This window comes from Lepidochelys olivacea (genome assembly GCF_965140295.1).
Source record: "Lepidochelys olivacea isolate rLepOli2 genome assembly, chromosome: 3".
Taxonomy (NCBI): domain Eukaryota; kingdom Metazoa; phylum Chordata; order Testudines; family Cheloniidae; genus Lepidochelys; species Lepidochelys olivacea.
Window position 1 is genome coordinate 198,210,200 of NC_140413.1, and position 22,303 is coordinate 198,232,502.

General features: G+C 44.6%; 1 long non-coding RNA gene across 1 annotated transcript; it reads right to left on the minus strand.

The window, feature by feature from the left end:
- Nucleotides 1-1,377: 1,377 nt before the first annotated feature.
- On the minus strand, nucleotides 1,378-21,946 carry LOC311518569. The gene is made up of 3 exons (XR_014711027.1): nucleotides 21,894-21,946; nucleotides 19,358-19,559; nucleotides 1,378-1,879 (listed from the first exon to the last, which is right to left on the minus strand). It is a non-coding gene; the product is annotated as an uncharacterized lncRNA (long non-coding RNA).
- Between the last annotated feature and the right edge of the window lie 357 nt (nucleotides 21,947-22,303).

The window sequence follows — 22,303 nt, forward strand, 5'->3', positions numbered from 1 at the left end:
TGCTGTGGAATGCCAATTCTGGGCTCGGGAAACAAGCACAGACTGGTGGGACCGCATAGTGTTGCAGGTCTGGGACGATTCCCAGTGGCTGCGAAACTTTCGCATGCATAAGGGCACTTTCATGGAACTTTGTGACTTGCTTTCCCCTGCCCTGAAGTGCATGAATACCAAGATGAGAGCAGCCCTCACAGTTCACAAGCAAATGGCGATAGCCCTGTGGAAGCTTGCAACGCCAGACAGCTACCGGTCAGTTGGGAATCAATTTGGAGTGGGCAAATCTACTGTGGGGGCTGCTGTTATGCAAGTAGCTCACGCAATCAAAGATCTGCTGATATCAAGGGTAGTGACCCTGGGAAATGTGCAGGTCATAGTGGATGGCTTTGCTGCAATGGGATTCCCTAACTGTGGTGGGGCTATAGACGGAACCCATATCCCTATCTTGGCACCGGAGCACCAAGCCGCCGAGTACATAAACCGCAAGGGGTACTTTTCGATAGTGCTGCAAGCTCTGGTGGATCACAAGGGACGTTTCACCAACATCAACGTGGGATGGCCGGGAAAGGTGCATGACGCTCGCATCTTCAGGAACTCTGGTCTGTTTCAAAAGCTGCAGGAAGGGACTTTATTCCCAGACCAGAAAATAACTGTTGGGGATGTTGAAATGCCTATATGTATCCTTGGGGACCCAGCCTACCCCTTAATGCCATGGCTCATGAAGCCGTACACAGGCAGCCTGGACAGTGGTCAGGAGCTGTTCAACTACAGGCTGAGCAAGTGCAGAATGGTGGTAGAATGTGCATTTGGACGTTTAAAGGCGCGCTGGCGCAGTTTACTGACTCGCTTAGACCTCAGCGAAACCAATATTCCCACTGTTATTACTGCTTGCTGTGTGCTCCACAATATCTGTGAGAGTAAGGGGGAGACGTTTATGGCGGGGTGGGAGGCTGAGGCAAATTGCCTAGCTGCTGGTTACGCGCAGCCAGACACCAGGGCGGTTAGAAGAGCACAGGAGGGCGCGGTACGCATCAGAGAAGCTTTGAAAACCAGTTTCATGACTGGCCAGGCTACGGTGTGAAAGTTCTGTTTGTTTCTCCTTGATGAAACCCCCCGCCCCTTGGTTCACTCTACTCCCCTGTAAGCTAACCACCCTCCCCTCCTCCCTTTAATCACCGCTTGCAGAGGCAATAAAGTCATTGCTGCTTCACAGTCATGCATTCGTTATTCATTCATCACACAAATAGGGAGATGACTACCAAGGTATCCCAGGAGGGGTGGTGGAGGAGGGAAGGAAAATGCCACACAGCACTTTAAGCACAGCACTTTAAAAGTTTACAACTTTAAAATTTATTGAATGACAACCTTCTTTTTTTTGGGCAATCCTCTGTGGTGGAGTGGCTGGTTGGCCGGAGGCCCCCCCACCGCGTTCTTGGGCGTCTGGGTGTGGAGGCTATGGAACTTGGGGAGGAGGGCGGTTGGTTACAGAGGGGCAGCAGTGGCAGTCTGTGCTCCAGCTGCCTTTGCTGCAGCTCAACCATACACTGGAGCATTCTGGTTTGGTCCTGCAGCAGCCTCAGCATTGAATCCTGCCTCCTCTCATCACGCTGCCGCCACATTTGAGCTTCAGCCCTGTCTTCAGCCCGCCACTTACTCTCTTCAGCCCGCCACTTACTCTCTTCAGCCCTCCACCTCTCCTCCCGGTCATTTTGTGCTTTCCTGCACTCTGACATTATTTGCCTCCATGCATTCGTCTGTACTCTGTCAGTGTGGGAGGACAGCATGAGCTCGGAGAACATTTCATCGCGAGTGCGTTTTTTTTTCTTTCTAAGCTTCACTAGCCTCTGGGAAGGAGAAGATCCTGTGATCATTGAAACACATGCAGCTGGTGGAGAAAAAAAAAGGGACAGCGGTATTTAAAAAGACACATTTTATAAAACAGTCGCTACACTCTTTCAGGGTAAACCTTGCTGTTAACATTACATACATAGCACATGTGCTTTCGTTACAAGGTCGCATTTTGCCTCCTCCCACCGCGTGACTACCCCCTCAACCTTCCCCCCTCCCTGTGGCTAATAGCGGCGAACATTTCTGTTCAGCCACAGGCAAACAGCCCAGCAGGAATGGGCTATACTGAGTGTCCCTGAAGAAAAGCACTCTATTTCAACCAGGTGACCATGAATTATATCTCACTCTCCTGAGGATAACACAGAGAGATAAAGAACGGATTTTGGTTGAATGCCAGCAAACATACACTGCAATGCTTTGTTCTACAGTGATTCCCGAGTATGTGTTACTGGCCTGGAGTGATAAAGTGTCCTACCATGAAGGACGAAATAAGGCTGCCCTCCCCAGAAACCTTTTGCAAAGGCTTTAGGACTACATCTAGGAGAACCGCAAATGCCAGGGCAAAGTAATCCTTTCACATGCTTGCTTTTAAACCATGTATAGCATTTTAAAAGGTACACACACCAGAGGTCCCTTCTCCACCTGCTGGGTCCAGGAGGCAGCCTTGGGTGGGTTCGGGGGGTACTGGCTCCAGGTCTCGGGTGAGAAACAGTTCCTGGCTGTCGGGAAAACCGGTTTCTCCGCTTGCTTGCTGTGAGCTATCTACAACCTCCTCATCATCATCATCTTCTTCGTCCCCAAAACCTGCTTCCGTGTTGCCTCCATCTCCATTGAAGGAGTCAAACAACACGACTGGGGTAGTGGTGGCTGAACCCCCTAAAATGGCATGCAGCTCATCATAGAAGCGGCATGTTTGGGGCTCTGACCCAGAGCGGCTGTTCGCCTCTCTGGTTTTCTGGTAGGCTTGCCTCAGCTCCTTCAGTTTCACGCGGCACTGCTTCGGGTCCCTGTTATGGCCTCTGTCCTTCATGCCCTGGGAGATTTTGACAAAGGTTTTGGCATTTCGAAAACTGGAACGGAGTTCTGATAGCACGGATTCCTCTCCCCAAACAGCGATCAGATCCCATACCTCCCGTTCGGTCCATGCTGGAGCTCTTTTGCGATTCTGGGACTCCATCATGGTCACCTGCAGCTTGCCACGCTGGCCAAACAGGAAATGAGATTCAAAAGTTTGCGGTTCTTTTCCTGTCTACCTGGCCAGTGCATCTGAGTTGAGAGTGCTGTCCAGAGCGGTCAGAATGGAGCACTCTGGGATAGCTCCCGGAGGCCAATACCATCGAATTGTGTCCACAGTACCCCAAATTCGAGCTGGGAACGTCGATTTAAGCGCTAATCCACTTGTCAGGGGTGGAGTAAGGAAATCGATTTTAAGAGCCCTTTAAGTCGAAATAAAGGGCTTCACTGTGTGGACGGGTGCAGGTTTAAATCGATTTAACGTTGCTAAATTCGACCTAAAGTCCTAGTGTAGACCAGGGCTTAACTAGAATGAACAGAAATGAAAAACACCTATCGCCAAACTGCCTTCCATTTTGGTGATTCAAAATCCAGTTCAAGACCAGCTGTACTGCTGCCAGTCTTTCATTCATGAGCAGTTTTCAGCATAACATTGATAGAATTCTTCTAAGAAAAGTTCTTGGCAAACCGCTACTGCGGTTTCCTGAAGGGAAGGCAGCTTTTAAGGGTGTGACCTTCAGCTTGATTGAACATGCTAAAATGCTCGGCTGATACTGGCTAAATGACACATGCCCACGCACTGACACACACATCTGAAGAGCTACCAAGTGCTTTGTTAGAAGCCTGAAGCTCGTCCATTAGAAACCAACAGGTGCAACCCGGGAAGGACTAAATTGTTGCCACATTTCAAAGAATTTAATGAAAGCAGCCCTCGGGTGTGACCTTACCCCAGCACTGCTTATCACAGCCATAAACCTGACTCTCTAATTAATGCTGCCCTTGAACTGGGGCTGTTTCAAAAACCACGATTGTTTGGAGTAGTGGGATCTGGTGAGGAACAGATAGGGGACTAAGAGACCAACAACAACTAAAAGCTAATGTCATTCTACACCTGTGCTTGCAGCAGCTGCTTCTTGTCCTGTGCCAAGGTCTATAAATGCCATTTAAGCTCCAGGAACACTACCTCAGTGGATTGCATTTATGCCTTTTGTGCATTGACCCAGAGGAATTTCTAACGCTGCAGTGGAACTATGCTGGGATCCAGTCAGTTTATAGTGCCCTTTATAGAACTAGCTGAACACGACTAACCCAAAGGCTGCCACAGAACAGAGGGAGAGAGATGCTGCAAAGATGGGAACAAATACTCAGGTACAGTTTCATGCGTGGGGAAGGAAATACATTGTGTACCAGAAGACTGAGTAATAATGATAGGAGCCAGGCTCCACTTTCTCTATTCTTTTTTTTTTTTTTTTGCTAATTATATTTTTGTAGCAGCTCCGGGCATCTGAGCAGTGGCTATTTTTCATGTGTTCACTAGAGCTTTCACCTCTCACAGATAGCAACTTCTTTGCACAGCTATGATGATTTGTGTGGGCTTTCGTCTACCACTTCATTTTCAACTGCTGTTTTCCCTGGGTGTCCCCATTCACACCAGGTGCATAGGAGATTCCTTACTCCCAGCACACCCCCTTTTAATGTCAGAGAACCAGAGAGCCCAAGAACAAGGGACATAATACAAGAACAAGGGATCATTCAATTAACAGCAAGATGGAAAATTCAGAAGCGAACAAAGGAAATGCTTTCTTACGCAACGCACAATTAGCCTGTGGAACTTGCTGCAACAGGATTGCGTTGCAGCCAAGAGCTTAGCAGGATGCAAAAAAGGATTCAGTATTTATAGGGAGAAGAAGATTATTCAGAGTTATGATAGTAAATGTTAAAAAAGACAAACCCAGAGCTTGAGGAAGGATATAAATCCTCAACCTCTATATGCGTGGACATAGGCGCCAACTTTTCCCAGTGCCCGGTGGGTGCTCAATCACCCCCCACACCCGGCCCTGTCCCGACTCTGCCCCTGCCCCACCCCCATTCTAACCCCTTTCCCAAAGTCCCTGCCCCAACTCCACCCCTTCCCTGCCCTTATTGGACTCCTTCCCCAAATCCCCATCCCGGCCCCGCCTCTCCCCAAGCATGCTGCGTTCCCCCTTTCCCCCCCTCCCTCCCAGCACTTACCGCCACGAAACAGCTGTTTCACGGCAGCAAGCGCTGGGAGCTAGGGGGAGCTGCGGTGCACGCAGGGGAGGAGACAGAGGCAGAGGTGAGCTGGGATGGGGGGCAGGGTGGGGAGCTGCCAGTGGGTGCAGAGCACCCACCCATTTTTCTCTGTGGGTGCTCCAGCTCCAGAGCACCCATGGAGTTGGCGCTTATGTGCGCGGATTGAGGAGACAACTTTCTCTGGGGGCAGGTTAGCCCTGCTGCAGGGTTCCTTGAAACATACTGCATTTCCTCTGAAGCATCTGGTTCAGGCCACTGTCAGAGATAGGATAATGGACTTGTATCTCTTAGCTACAACCTTCAGCTCGTAGTATTTTCCATTTGATCTGTCGCCCCCTCCTGGGGAGCCCTGCTGCCCAAGTTTGGTAGAGCCCCTGCCTCCTCAGAGGCTCAGTGACCCATCTCACAGCCAATTGGCCCTGGTTTCCTTGCATTCAGTCCCTCCGTCATGTGGGAGGTGCATAAACTAACAGACAGCCCCTATGATCTCTATGACATTACAGATTATAGTTACAGGGAATCAAGGAAGAACAGATTATAAGGATTAAAAAAAAATTAGTCCAGGGAAAGATGAAGTAAATTACAAAAGGGAACAGGGACAAAGGGAACAGGCAGGGGACACAAACAAACAAGTAGCCAATGAATCCCATGGAAATAATCAGGGCCGGATTAAGACCTTTAGAGGCCCTAAGCACTGAAAAAATTATGGTGCCCCCCCATATGTAATTCAAAATAAAAAGAATACTATACTGTCAAATAAAATTTTATTTTTCGAAATGACATAAAACTTACATGTATGCTGAAATTAAAATAGCTTCTTTCTAGATTTTCTGATTGCAAAATTCTTGGATAAGTTCATCGAAGCTGACGCGACGAAGCATGTCCGCTTCCATACACAATAGGGAAAGTGAATCAAGTCTTCCTGACACGTTGTTCTCTGAGGGTTTTTTATTCTTTTCAGCTGAGAAAAAGAGCATTCTGCGGAGCAGTTAGTAATCATCAATGTTAAAAAATACGTAGTGCGATCTCTACATTTGGAAATACACATTGTATTCCATCTTTCAGTATTGTGTCATGAAGATCAATGTGACTGAATTTCATTTTTCCTGTTTCATTAAACTTTGCACACATATAACAGTGGAACTTCCGTACTTCTCCACAGAGATTCATGTTCAAGTCAACAGGGTTTGAGTCAACTAGCTTTTGGGAACTTTGTGAATATTGTTAGTCAGATAAGTCCATTTCATTTAGAAAAGAAAATCTACTTGATACTTCTTTGTACACTTCACCTCTCCTCTTCGTTTGAACTTCAAGTGTATCAATTATAGCGAAGTAAGTAGATACGCAAAATTTGTCTCTAGGATTCAGTGCTGTTTCTGTTGCACTTCTATCATTTGCTTGTATTTTCCTGATTCGCTTGTGGGACTGGGCTTCTTTGTAGTTAGTATCAGGCAAGACATCTTTCAATATGTCTTCAAATCTTTCAAAATCATTCCTCAAAGTGTGTAAGTGATCTGCTAATGATTGACAGAGGTCTGCACAGGTTTTCAAATCCAATTCTTTTTTCTTGGAGAGCTTGACTTGTGTGGTAGAAGTGTTGTAAAATTTCATACCACATGAATACAAACTCTAGTTCTTGCATCTTGTCTGCAATGTTTTCTGCCTCTCCTATAGTTTCTATCTTTTGCGATTGGTCTTCAGTTATACTTTCTCATGCATCCACAATCTTTGAGTAGGATTCCAGAATTGCACTAGTTGCCACTGCATGTGCCTCCCAGCGAGTATTAGAAAGAGATTTAACACACGATCATGGCCCAAATATGTTTTAAGAACTGCCCATTGGTGTGTTGAGGCAGAGAAAAATGTATCAAGTAACTGGACTGTTGAGAAAAAACTTACTGCCACCGGTCAACAATCAACAGCACCGCGGCCAACAAGATTGAGAGAGTGCACAGCACATGGTGTGAATATGGCGCCTTTGTTCTGTTCTAACAGCTTCTTCTGCATTCCTTGATGACGCCCTGCCATGTTGGCAGCGTTGTCATAAGACTGACCTCTGCACTTCGAGAAGTCTATTTTGCAAACTTGGCACAGATAATGCAGTACTTGATTTGCCATTTCTTCACCCATGCGGCTTTTCAAATTGAGGAATGTTATAAATCGTTCAACTGGTTTTCCATCTGTGGGAGACACATATCTTAGTACAATACTCAATTGATCAATATGTGAAAGATCAGGTGTAGAGTCAACAGATAAACTGCAGTACCAAGCAGTATTTATTTCATCCACAATATCTGAATGAACTTTGTCACTCATTAGACCAATGAGTTCATCACATATTGTCTTGGATAGGTATGATGGGTTACCTTTGCCAGCATTCCCATATTTTGAGATATGGCCTGCTAAAAATGGGTCAGACTGAGCCACAAGCTCCAACAATCCCAAGAAATTTCCATTCTGAAATGATCCAAATGTGTCATTTGATCCCCAGAAAGGCAGACCACATTCAGCTAATGTTTGAATAACAGCTATAACATGCTGCAAGACATGTTGCCAGTATTCACACTCTCCTTTAATTTGTTCTTCCAATTTTTGTGTCAATCCAAAGCCCTGTCTTCGATTTAAATATGTCAACATTGAATCTCTGTGAGTAGTGCTATTTTCATGTTGTTCAATTAAAACAGTATTTCGCCAGTCACTAAATCCATCTGCAGCAAACCAGGATGTTGAAGGTTTATATGCAAAAAGTTTGCAAACAAAACAGTACACAGACTCTGTTGATGGTGAATACAGTAGCCATTCTCTAGTGTATTTCTCACCATTCGCTTTCATGCCGAAAAATATTTTTTGTGGACAATATCTTGTTTGTTTACCACTGGTAAAAGTCCGACATGATTTCTCAAATGGCCCAGTGTGGTGCTGACAGTCATTTGGTCCATGATCTATCCAATAAACTACATCATCGGTACTGAAATCAACCCACATACCAGGATCTTTTCTCCTATTATTTACAGCATGAGCCGGTTCAGTCTCTGACACATCCACACCTTCTAGAACAATGTCTGTTTTACCACCAGGAGTAGGGTGATCAGTTACAGTCTCTGACACATCCACATGTTCCAGAATGGTGTTTGTTTCAAATACCAAATTTTTTCAAAACAAAAACCCTCATTTTTTTTGGTGGCCCCTGCTTTGCTGGTGTCCTGAGCACGTGCTTAGTCTGCCTATTGGGTAATCTGGCCCTGGAAATAATTAAACACTCCTTCCCTCAAAGACTTGACAGCAAAGCATAGAAAGCTCCCCCCCAGCCCTAGCTGCTTGATGGAGTTGGGGCTCAGAGAATAGCTGTGGTGGCCTTTACTAGGAAGCCTTCACTACTCTCTGTCTCCCAGAGCAGGGTAGGCCTAACGGGCTCAGCTCCCACGCAGCCCCTCTCAGGTCCATTGAGACAAACTGGCAGCTGCCCTTCTGCTGCAGACAGCAGCTCAGGAGCTGCATCCTCTCCTGCTACCAGACTCCCTGCAGCCAGCTCTGTCTTGGCAAAGTCTATCCCTGCCCAGGCTCAGCATGTGTTGGAGCAGTTTTAGTCGGGTTGCCACCTGTCTGGGTTTTACACAGACAGTCCGGTATTTGGCTTTTGTGTCCGGGTGCTATTTGGGATTGTCAGGTGCCTGGTTTGTGATAGCAAAATCTGGTCAAAAGGGGACCTATCAACCTCAAAAGTCCAGTTACCGCGGGATGGGGGGAAGGTGCCAGGTTCCAGTTCCCCATGCCAGTCCCAGTTCAGCCAGGGCCACCTCCTACCTGCAGGCAGGCTCCTTGAGACGATCCAGCGAGAGATGGGGCAGGGTTTGGGGGAAGACGTAGGGCAGGGAGTGGGCCTTGGAGGTCTGGTTACCAGCAATTAGAAAGGTGGCTACACTATGTTTACTGCTGGCTACAATTGGTTGTTCTGATATGTCAGTCAGGCCTCTGGCTTGGTAACAATGTATCTTTTCATTCCTAGCCCCCATTGCTGGGCTGGGTCTCAAGCACAAAGTCGGCAGGCAATTTTACTTATCCAGCCTTTGCCACCGTGCAGCTCTCTGTTTCTGAGAGCTGCTTGGAGTCGTGTCTACGGAGCCTAGTAAACGGTAAGGTAATGTACGTTTTGCCTCTATTTGTATCTCACCTATAGCGCTGTGTATCCATGTGTTTCTTTACTTTCCTGTAACCTTGCATGAATGTTTTCACTTCTATGACTGTCACCGGTGTCCCCATAAGAAGTGTGTCTTTGGATGGTTTGCTTCATCATCACACCACTGCTACTGCTAAGCACTCTTAGGTCACAGTTTTTCAGGGGAAAGTGGAGCTCCTGCTCCCTTTTGTTTCCTGTATATACTGTGGTCTTGGAACATACTATATGATGACAGATGCTTAAAAACTGTACCAGATAAATCAAAATTCAGGGCCAGATCCTCAGCTGGAGTAAACCCATTTATTTAAATGGAGCAGTGCCAATTTACACCAGCTGAGGATTTGGCCCACAATTGTTACCTCACATTAACTTGGTAATTGCAAGAGAGACACCCCCATGCCTTCATGCTTACAAAGAAATGGGCACTATAAACTACAGGCTTGGTATGAAGACATAGATGAGAAAGTGGTGTGTGTATCTTGGATAATTCAGACATTCCAGCAGCATCTTGGCCTTCACTCCACTAAGAACATCACTTCACTGGTTCTACATACATTTCCAGGTCTCCACTTCTTCTGTGGAGCTCATCCACCAGGCCGAAAACCCAATGCCAGTCTTCATTGTTTTGGCCCTTTTCCTCTCAGCCTCATTCTGAACATTTATCCGAGACACCACACGTGCCCATTCTAGAATTCAGCCAACAGGTCTACAGAAAAGTGTCCCTTAACCCTAGATGTCATCTTCAAGCTATTTCAGGGCTGCAGATTACAGCGCTATCAGAGCCAGTATTGTTCAGTCTCACTAACTGCACACAGGATGGGACTATTTTCAGAGGTCCTAACCTGCTGCAGCTCCCAGTGACTTTAATGAGATTTGTAGCTTGGCACTTTTGCAAGTGCAGCCAATATACATCTGTGTAGGTTATGGTAAATGAAGATGATGGACATTAATGTTTTGCCCAATTAACTTTTGTCTGAGAGGAACACTAGTAAGACATGGGATAATAAGGCATATAGAACCCAAGATATTGCATTTTAGCTATAGCTGTTGAAATTATATCAGGTTGCTGCCCCAAGTGTCCAAGAAGGAACTCCTGTAATTCCATGATGGCAACTGAGGCTCAGTTACAATGGGTCTCCTTAGTTCTGGAAGATAGATTCAGCACTGACTGTAGGTTATTGGTGCTCATATAGCTCAACCACAAGTTGATGGGGTAGATTCAAGAATCACTGAGTAATATTTGAGGCCTGGAACTGAGACTAGATAATCCAATAGGTTCCTTCTTGCCTTTAAAATCTGTGAATGTATAAATCTCTCTACCTTTCCTAGAGATTCAGTAGCTTACCTCATCAGTTTATATTGTTACCCATTTTGATCTGAGCAGTCAGACAATATTCAGGGTCTTGCAGATTGTTTCCATTATGAGGAGAATTTTATGATGGAGTCAGGTATTTATATGACGGAAGCCTATTTTGTTACAAAGAATGTATATAAAAGCCCTGTTCCCCTGAACACAATAGGAATCAAACAGGGGGAGAGTTTCATTGCTCACAGTTCTAAACCTCTTTCCAGCCAACACTCTACCCAAAAGCTCGCTCTCATATTTTTTTCAGGGTCATACTACATGTGCTTCTTTGGCTGTCTCTGGTGCTTCCTTGCTGCCTTCTGTATTTGCTCCTGTGGTGTTTCTGCTGTTATTCTCATACATACACAGTTCCATCAGACAATACTCATACAGCTCCTGCATTGCATTCAGCTCCCAGCAAAACCCTGAATTGCTTTTTACATTTATCCTGAAGGAAGCGCAGCTGTTATGCTTACCAGCTTCAACAAGGCTTCACCCAACCCCAGGCATAACAACATATTTACCAAAGGGCACCAGTGTTTCACCCCAGGCTTCATATACTTTATGAAGGGAAAATGTGTTCCATGCTCTCCGTCCGCAGTACAAGAGGAAACATATAGGAATTACCTGAACCTGTTTCCCCTCCATAGGGTTCCACAGTAGCATTTTTCCAAATTAAAGCAAAATTCTAGTTTTATATTTCATGCTTGGTGGAAGAGTTGACAAAAAAAACACACAAACAAAGAAGCAGCTCAGTTTTCTTTCAAGAGCCTTGAATTTTGTTTGTGACATTTCAACTTAACCACATGGAGCCAGATTTTGATCTCATCCACACAGATGTAAATCAACACTATTGACTTTGCTGACTGTGGGATGAAAGCACAGCAGATTCAAATCATCTGGGTGGACAACACCTGAGATCAGAAAGTGAGGTATCTTCTCTAATCCAGCCAGTGAAATGGCCAGAGTTTAAGAAAACACATCATGAACAACATTTCTTAATATTCTACTTCAGTGCTGTCAGATCACTTTTGCTGTCTTTACTCTACTTTATAATGTTTAAATTGCATTTTTTTCCTCCCACCAAAAAAAATTAGAGATAAATATGAAGGTAGTAAATACAGTCTATAAGGAAAAGGTGCAAGTTAAATAGACAGTGGCTGACCTTTTAAGGGCAAAGCTCAGAGGAATTGACTTCTGCATATGCTCTGCACATCATCATCCTGACAGGTAATGTGGCCTTTAGGCAGGAGGACAGTCCAGCCAGCTGATATCACCAGAATGTGAATCAGCTGCCTTGCTAAAGTGAAGGAAGTCATTGGAATGAGCTAGACCACAACTGCAGCAAGAAATGGAGACATTAAAGTGAATTTTACTATGGACAGCTACCACTATGTGAAGATTAAAATTCAGGGACATGAACTGAGCTGTGGAACAGCTGTAGATGATAAAAAGGTGAATGCTGGCAGCTGCCCAACAAGGTCTCCTTGAAACTGCAGAAACGGAGTCACACCACAATAAAGTGTCTTTCTGTGTTGTCAGGGGATGGAGTGGGGGAATCCATGACAATGTGCCAAAGACTACACTGATGAACTGTTCTGATGTGATGTGTTTAAGAATGATTTCGGGATGAGAAAGTGCCCACTGGGACTGCCAGCAAAAGGCTTTCCTTGAGCTCACCTGGTTGAGCTGTAGCAGGAGACTCCTGGATGGAATCTTGTCACCGTGTACACTTCTTTTTTTTTTGCACAGCAAATCCAGTAGTGGGACCGTCTATTGTTATCAGTCAAGTCAATTTAATGCCCAGACAGCCACGGAACAAAACTCCATTGGTGTGAGAAAGCTGCTGGCATTTTGTAAGACCAGAGTTCCGATACCAGGTACCCATTATCCCTACAGTGGCATATCACGGTATCACGGACAGACTGGTCTGTGTTTGAAGACAAAGGAATGGCATTAGCATGGATTTACTTACCTACCTCCATCAAATATGCAAGAAAGGAAAAAAAGGTCTTCTAGCAAAATATCCATATGTCGGCGCTGTTATGGACAAAGGACACACACACAAGATCTGCTGTCACAAACACATTGACATATGCTGTGTGGACTTTATCACCAAGGCAAGCCCACAGTATTATCTCGAAGCATGTGCTTCCCTGAAAAGTTACAAGGTGGGTAGAAGAACTTATCATGTGGTTTGGCATCTTTTAAATCCCACTCTTTGATCACGGAGAGCACTTTGAATGAGCCGTTCTGGCGACCCTCCCTGAGCCTAAACATTTCCACTCCCAGCTGAATGGCAGGTTAGTGTTCTCAGTGAGCCTTTTTGAATGTATTAGCTCCATGTATCATTGTACAGGGGAGGGGCTGGGACTAGGATGCCTGCTACCTGGCTGTCTTATAGCTTGGCACAATGAGTCAGGATTTCCTCTTGGTTAAGTGCTTGCCACTGCACAATGTACTAGCTCTGTGCAGTAGGTGCTCTGGGCCAGACTGCGCCACTGAGGGAAGCATAGCTGCTCTCAGTGATTTTGACTGTTCTCTGTCCCACTTCCAGCTGGGCCATGTGATGTGGACAAGTCTCATTTTTAGATTTAGCTTTTGCTGTTGATTTGTGCAAATGCTTTGTGAACAGATTTTGAGGAGGAAGCTAAACACAGCCACTGAGTGTTCTTTCTACACATTTATATGTAAAGAACCAAGTGCCCTGTTTCTATAGCCACGGAAGCAGCAAAATAATTCAGAGCCCTTTTATGTTCATCCGGCCATCTATGTTATCTTATAGATGGAATATGTATAGGATTCTTTCTCCCCATCATAATGACAGGTTTCAGAGTAGCAGCCGTGTTAGTCTGTATCTGCAAAAAGAAAAGGAGGACTTGTGGCACCTTAGAGACTAACAAATTTATTTGAGCAGAAGCTTTCGTGAGCGACAGCTGAGCTCACGAAAGCTTCTGCTCAAATAAATTGGTTAGTCTCTAAGGTGCCACAAGTCCTCCTTTTCTTTTTTCCCCCTGCTAACTAATCCACACAGTTCTGTCTTGGTTTTCATTGTATCCTGTTTGTAGTTAGATAAAAATAACATTGCATTAAATGTATGTAGCTCCTTTCATTGTGAAGGATTCCAAAACGACTGCAGTCCTAGAATGATGAGTCATGCAAGCCTTGCAGGATGAAGTCCGTATACGGTTCAGAAAGCACCAGTGAAATGCAACCACCTCTAGGGCAGAGTCAATGAATAATTTTCAGTCAAGCTTTTTATTGATGGAAATTGCCTTCTTCCCCTAAATGGCCACTTTCACAAAAAAAACCCCTTCCATTTTCATCAAAAACATTCAGGTTTCTGTAGCAAAACTGAAAAGCCAATCTCCAAAAGTTATTCCATTTCCAGCAACTAGTCCCCCTTCCAACATTTCCAATTGAAATCTTTCCATTTTCAGTAGCTGAAAATGGATTTTTTGTTTTGTTTTGGGGTTTTACTCAAACGCCTCCAAAAGTTAGGCGAAAAAAGGAAAATGTGTGTTTTTGTTAAAAATTTTTTTGCAGGAAAAAAATCATTTGCTCGCCAGCTTTAGCTTCCACAACTCAGCACACTGTACAACAGTGTGAGAAGGAATCTGAAATCTTCAGATGTCACTAATGTAGATAATCTTGGTAAGAGACGGTGGGGTGAGATAGCCCCTAATTAGAAGGGATGGCTATTGGAGTGTGTCCTATAATACAATTCAGAGTGATTCTGAAGAATGGAGGAGCACGAGGTTGCTTTTGGTACAAGAAAATAAAGAGTTCGATTTACAGGTGATACAATTAGTGTATAATATAATTAACTTCCCAGGGTTCAGAAAAATCTCAGCAATGTGTTTTTTTAAGAATATGGGAAATATACATACCAGATTTGCATTATGAAATCATCCCAAAATAGCGTTAATATTTATAAAGGCCTTAAATTCTAAAATGTTTTTACTGTATTCAAGAAAACTACCCCTCTGCTGCAGTGAAACCACTGCAAGAAAATGACAGGGATTTCTAAATAAACTCTCCCGGGTTAGTTTTACTTAGATCCCGATCCACACAGGATTTCACAGTTGTTGCTATGCTGTACACCATGACCCCTCAAAACTTCACAGCAGCAGTGGAAGCAGGACTCAAATCCTCTCATTCCAAAAGACCCCAGGTTTGGCTGCATTGCAATTAAAAACGTGCATCTGGCCCATGCCAGCTGACTCAGGCTTCCAGTCGCAGGGCTGTTTAATTGCAGTGTAGACTTCCGGGCTTGGACTGCAGTCCAAGCTCTGGGACCCTTCCACCTTGCTGGGTCCTAGAGCCCGACTCCCAGTCCCAGACCGGAAGTCTATACTGTAATTAAACAGCCCCCACAGCCCAAGTCCTATGAGCCTGAGTCAGCTAGCGTGGGCCAACCGCGGGTGTGAAACTGCTGAATAGATATACCTTATATGACCTATGACTAGGACCCTACCAAATTCACGGCCATGAAAAAAGGGTCACAGGCCATGAAATGTGGTCTTCCCTATGAAATCTGGTCTTTTGAGTACTTTTATACTAGGGTAAAAGTATACAGAAGTATCCCTTAGCCAGGGGGACTTACAAATGTAACAGTAGTACAGCAGAATACTTGCTGTAAACATACTGTATGTATACATCCATGAAATTTGCTATTTATGCTGTGACCAACCCACAAAAAATGTGTGATTTCTCCACAATTTAAGTAGATCCTTACCTATGACATGCAGCAGAGCATTTCTGATTCCAGCCAGAAAAGGGCACACACTCATGACTTCAACAACCATAAGTAATCTGCCCATTCCAGATCTACACCAATAACATTTTTCCATCACATAAGCCAGCAGTTAATTACTATCTTGCAGGGGCAAGGGAGAGAACTGACTCTCTGAGGGTTGTGGTCATTCTTGAGAAAGTGAAACACTCTCAGAAACAGAGGGCAAAGGGCATGGACTTCGCTCAGTTCCCTGATACACATATTCACACACCCTGCATATGCTTGCTCATCTTGCTCAGAGAAGCGTGCACACACTCAGCAGCAAAAAGGGCACATTTTGACACGATTGTCTCTGAGGAACAAGGCCTCCCTGGGCTGCTCCTCAATTGGTACAGCTTACACACCACCCTTCTTTCAGGGCTGTACTAAAGCTCCAACCTCGCCCTTACTGGTTAGAATATGCCAGGCATGCTATTAATAATTATAAATTTTGCACCATATCCAGTGTGTGAAATTGGAGCCAACAGATTGCGTGCAGGGCTGGATGGAAAGCAAACACACTGTTCCGAGACACATGTCAACGTTGCAACGTTTGTTTTCGCTCCATATTGGAACAAAAAGTAGAGCTTTCGTGAAAAGCAAGACCCTATTATGGCTATTGCCAATGGTTAGCTTTGGGAGACCCAGGTCCATGCCGCTGATCAGCCTGATTTGGACGAGTGCCCTACCCTCCAGGCTATAGAGTCAGTCCCTCCTGTTTCAAATTTTTCCACTTTGTATAAATAATTAAATATTCATTGGGCCAGAAAAGAAACAGTGACTGTTTGGCCTGGTGGTTAGGACACCCATGGGAGGAAACCCAAGTTCAAATCCCTGCTCTGCTCTAACTCCTGGGCTACAGTCCTTCTTTCTGGTTTTGACCAGAAAGTCCATCCTGGAGCTGAGAAAACTTCCTGATGAAAATTTTGTCAAAATAGATATTACTGCACAAAAAAACCTTTGTTTGGATGAATTAACATTTTCTGAGAAAAGTTAAAAAATTCCCAGCCAGCTCTAATTGTAAGGCAGGGGCTGTCTTTTTGTTTTGTGTTTGTACAGTGCATAGCACAACAGGGTCCTGGCCCATGACTAGGACTCATATGTGCTATGGTAATAAATAATAATTGCAATATATAAAAGCATTAAATAGTTAACTGCTAGGTGGTCTCACAATTAAGGGGTTTCAGTACATAAGGACCTGGCAGGTCATATGCGATTACAAAGTAATAAAAGCACTAGCTACGGGTACCATAAAATATAACACTTCCAAAACATATAACTAGATGGTGAATTGTTTTAGTATTGGGAGCAGGGAGGCTGAACTAGCTAGTGCCAGGTTATGAATTAGCAGTGTCGAAAATTACTAGACCTTGCTTGCTAATTGGGAGGGTGTTTGTTCGGGATATTGTGATATTTGCCTAGAAATAGGATCCTGAGTTTTTCTAACCACAGGAAATAAAAGGAAAAACAAAACCCTAATTTTTAATTTAAAAAAGAAAAAAACCAAAGAGAAAAGCTTTAGGAATGTAATAAGCAGGAGCTACCTTACAAACGAAACCAATCATGGTTCTCGTCTCTTCCCACCTCCCTGGCTGTGCTGCAAGGCTGGCAATGTAATGGAATATCATTTGTAGCCAGACCGCTTCACAGTGCTAAATGTATCTATCCAACCTTTGCCTCTCTTCCTCTCTGCCCCTCATCCCCACAACTCCATCGTAACTATTTTATTACAAAACAAAGCATTTTTTGTGCATGATTGAAAAGGCTGATTAGTGTGCAGGCAAATCCATCTTCTGTGTCTCATTTTGTTTTAGTCTTTTAATATAAATGGCAGTTACTCATAGAAGATTAATTTCTCTCTCTAGGACTAGAGTCTTTTTCAAACAGTTAAGAAACCTTGTTGCTGTATTTAAAAAAGGAGCTGGTGCTAAATGCTATAGATTGATTTTCTTGGCAGTTTTATCCATCACATCATTTTTAACAGGACAATTATTTTTTAAAAACCCCCTCAAAATAAAGGCAGAGCTCAATAACCTTCAATGTTCAAAAGCATAGAAACATAGGAAAATGATGAAAGGAAAAGGGTAAGCACATTTTGATCATGTAGGTTGGCTGCCAGCATGGAGTGCAATAGACTATTAAGCAATACAAAAATAAGTGATATGTGCGATTCTATAATGCTTTTATTTCTCAAGAGAAGCAGCATTAATAGTGTTTTTCTTTTAACTTCTGGAGTTGTCCACTTGTTGGTTTTAGGGGCATTCATAGTACATTTTGCTTAATTGAAATGGCAGTTCCTTGGCCCTTAGCAGTTGACATGCCATGTGTCCCTGTCTTTTACAATCCCAATGCTTAGAAGATGGGCAGAATTTCAAAGTAAAGCAACATGAGGGAGACAGAAGATATAGGCAATTAATGCACTAGTGTTTCTTGTCTGAAGACTTTGGTACAAATCTGGGTTTGGGTCACAAGTAAAAATGAGTTTGGTGAACTCTGGTGGAAATGACTCATCAGTAAACAGTAGCTACACAGGAGCAAGGTATTTTCCTCAAGGGAAGATGATTACAACAAGAAAACAAGATACATTCACAGAAAATTCCACAGCTTGGGGGCTCAGTCAAGTACTATTACCCAGGCTACAGAGCCCTGTCTTCCCAAAAGCTTTTTCTCCTCCTCTCCATCTCAAGCAATCAATTTAGAGGCCATTCTCTGAGCACCTGCGCACCAGAGGAAAGGGAAACTCACTGAATAGTGCCCTGACATATGGCCACTTCATAAAATCTTACCATACGTGTTCATTTCCTCTGACTATGGTAGAGTGTAGAGCAATGGTTCTCAGCCCGTGGCCCAATCAGCCCACAGCTGCGGACCGTGTGACATCCTCAGGGCTATACGGCTAGTACATATATTGTGTGGCCGCAGCTCACATTGCACATAGAGAGCTGCATATGCGGCCCACAGTGGTAAACAGGTTGAGAACCGATAGTGTAGAGCATGGACTAGAGAGGACTAGCCAAGACCGAGGCCCCGCGGTAGGTTCCAAAGAGAACCTCTGGCAGCAAAGCTCCTACATTTACTTCAATTTAAAAAGAGGCAAAGATAGCATGGGGGCAGAAGCAATAAAAACTATGGAACGCTTCATGAATTTGTGTGCCATCCTTGCTCAGGGGCCATGCCCATTATCTCTGTATTGTTCCAGTTTTAGTGTATGTGCTGCCGAAGCAGTAGCAGCAGAGGCAGATGCTGTAATCACAGTAAAGTACATGGGGCAGTGACTGCATTAATGGCCAGAGTGAACGGCATCAGTAAAAGATGCTGCCTTTTTTTCTCTCTCTCTCTACCTAGGGGCATCAAATAATCCTCTTGTCTCTTGAACAAAGGGATTCTCACTCTAGTATTGCACCAGGAGCTGCTCTTGAAATAACCACACAGAAACACTCGCTGAAGGCACTGATGTTGGTAGCTTCTGATTGCTGAGGGGATGTGTCACCATTCACCTTCAATGGCTGTTAGTCAGCCACAGCCTTTATACTAGGAGAGGCGCTTTTGGAGCATTCACAAGTTAAAACTGAAATGTTCGTCATCACAATATTCCAGGGGGCAGTGGCGTTTGGGGAATCAGTAATCTACTTCATTTCAGCAGCTGGTCTCTGATTTCCTTTTCCTCTGCAAAAATAAAAATAAATCCCGTGCTGGTGCTGAGATGGTGTGACAGAACTGGAAGGTTAGCGGAGGGAATTTAATTTCACAACACCCCTCTGACTGGCCAGCTGGCTTACGGATCTTTTCTGTTATTTCTTACTGATTGGTAATTGGATTAACTCTTGGATCACATTCTCTGTCTCTGACACATTAAAATTACTTTCATCCTACTTTGAAAAATTAATTCCTGGGGACTCTTGGGGAAAGTGGATAAAGAGCTTTTTACCTGTAGGTTACCATTTCAAATCCATCCTCATAGGGCAGTGATCGAAAGACATTCCCATCCAACGTCTCTCCTTGCAGGCCTATGTAAAATGAGTTGGTGTTCGCAGTCTGATTTCAGTTCCATCTCACAAAACCACCATAATAATTGACCTCTTTGCTCAGTGGAGAGGGCAAGCACTAGCTGAGCATGGAGAGAACATGACCTAGAGGAGGCATTACAAAGAATAAAGAGCGTGCACCCTACTAACATCAGTAGGGGATGTTAGTATCTGTGCTATAAGACCCTTGCTGTGGTGAGGAGTTGAGTGACCTTATCTCTCACTGAAGTCAGGTCTAAATTCAAGGCTTTTCACAAGCATCACATTAACATGAAAAAGTAACCATTTCCAGGTAGGAAAGAGATGGGTGATGGGAACAGTACAGAAGTCTCATCCACTAAATAAAGATAAATGATCAAATCACTTGATCATCACACAAAATCACACATAATCATCATCCAGCAGTAATCCCATGCTGTCTGTGACATCACTTCCAGATGATATGGGCCAACACAACCAGATTATGCAAGAACATAACAACTACATTTATCAGCAACTTCCCATCATGCCCACCTCATGTCCCATTATATCTGCTACATGACAAAGACCTCATGATAGATATTGTGAGGCGCCCTTATCCTGGATCAAGAAGCACCATAAGGATTCTGAAAAGCTCCTTCAGTTCTGTCATCTCTCCCTCCTTCTTCTTCACTGATGGCCTTTGCTGTACTTACCAGTACTTACTGGCACAGTTAAAAAAATTACTTCAAAAATATAACTTGTGTATCCAGGTCTGTGAATGAATGCAATTACAGAGGTAAGGCAAACAGCATAGACCGTCTGATCTAGAGTTCACTGTAGACAATAATCCTGAATGGGATTTAGGTGCCTAAATCCCAGATTTAGGGGTTACTGCAATCCACAAAACATCCGTAGGCACCTAAACTTACGCAGTGCCTGAATTTTCAATGTAAAAATTCCCTAGTTGCCTAAATTTCTTCCTGAGGGCATGCACACTACTGTCGTACAGATGCATGCATATCTCCCAACTGAGCCCCACTGCGATCCTAAAACCACATGTGAAGATATGGGTTGACCCAGCTAACTTGCCTGCATGGCCTTATCTGCTAGGGTGTTTTGAGCACAGCTAACTCCCCCAAGTAGGTAGCGTTCTCATCCAGGATGTGGGAGATGCCACTTTCAATTTCCCCCTCTACCTGATGACAAGATGGAATTTGAACTGGGGTCTCCCACCTCTCAGAGTGTCCCTAATCACTGGAGGATGGCATATTCTGATGTGACTCTGTCTCAACCTCTCTTTTTGAAGTCTTTAACTTTGTATTAATTAAATATTAGTCACTAAAGTCACCATCTTCAATCAGGTACATGTGACTACAGCTGCCCACCTCAGAAATGCAGAGACATCTAAGGACTGATTTTTCAGGTGTGTACAATTTCCAAGGAAGTCAACAGTGACTACTTATGGTAATCACAGGTCTACACCCATTTGGAGTACACTCACTAAGCAGCTCTTCTGCTTTACGGTGGGCTTTGTATCTCCTTAACTGGCTGCATTTTAATAGGGACCTTTTTCCCCCAGAGGAGTTCATTATGATTAATGTTTTATCAGTGAATTCCAAAGAAATTAACAGTGATTTGCCACTTACTGCAAAGTGTTACTGATCATTCTGGTGGAACGCGCTACCTGGGCATTTAAACATCTCCTGATATTTTTATTTAAGAAATAAGGAGATACAAGACTCATTAAAATCCCACAGTACAACTTTCACCTCCAGAAATGGATAAAGGTTAAAAAAGCATCTTTACAAACATGCATTTGCGTGCAGAGTTTTCTACTACATGGAAGAAAAATCAACACCAATTTTAAAAGTGCTCTGAGCTCATTTAGGAGCAGTAGGTTTTGAACAGACTGGTATGGTAGCCAGAGTATTCTGCTAAGCATCCTTAACTCAGATGGGAGACAAGGGTGTCTGTATATCACAGGAGGGATTTAGGCCCAGATCCTCAAAGGTATTTAGGTGCCTAACTCCTATTGAAATGAATTAAAGTTAGGTAGGGCTGTCCCTAGGAGGGTGCGGGGCCTGGGACATAGGTGGCGAGTTTCTAAACTGCCGGGGGGGGGGTGGTACTCAGGCCCCCCCCTTCCACCCTTTTCCCCAAGCCCCCCCCCCCGCTTCTATCCCCACTCCGCCCCGTCCCTTCCCGCCCTGCCCCGCCCAGTCCCTTCCCGTCCCTTCCCCACCCAGTTCTGCCCCCTCCCCTGAGCGCGCTGTACCCTCGCTCCTCCCTCCTCCCCCCCAGCACCTCCTGATGCCAGGAAACATCTGATCCGCGGCAGGTGGGAGGCCCAGCGAGGGAGGGGGAGGTGCTGATCGGCGGGGCCCGCTGACAGGCAGGAGGTGCTGGGGGAATCTAAGTTATGCAACTCTAGCTACGTGTATAACGTAGCTGGATTCGACGTAGCTGAGGTCAACTTACTGCGCTCTCCTGTTGACTTCCCTTCCTCTTCTCATTCCGGTGGAGTATGGGAGGCGATGGGAGAGTGATCTGCAGCTGATTTAGCAGGTCTTCACTAGACCCACTAAATCTACCCCCAGTACATCGATTGCCGCAGTGTGAATCCCCGGAAACTGTAGACATACCCTTAGAGAACTCCACTGTCAACATTTTGAATATCAGCCTTATAAAACTGCCATGGAAACATACTAGCCCAGCCACATTTATTCTGCCACCTCCCTTTGTCAACATCAGTTGTGTGGAGGTGGCAGCTTGACAGAGATTGCAGACTCGCATAATAAATTGCCGACGTGATAAAGTGGATTTATCATACTTGTCTCCCTGTCTCATCTGGCTCTGCCCAGCAATCCATCTCCACTGGAAGACCTTGT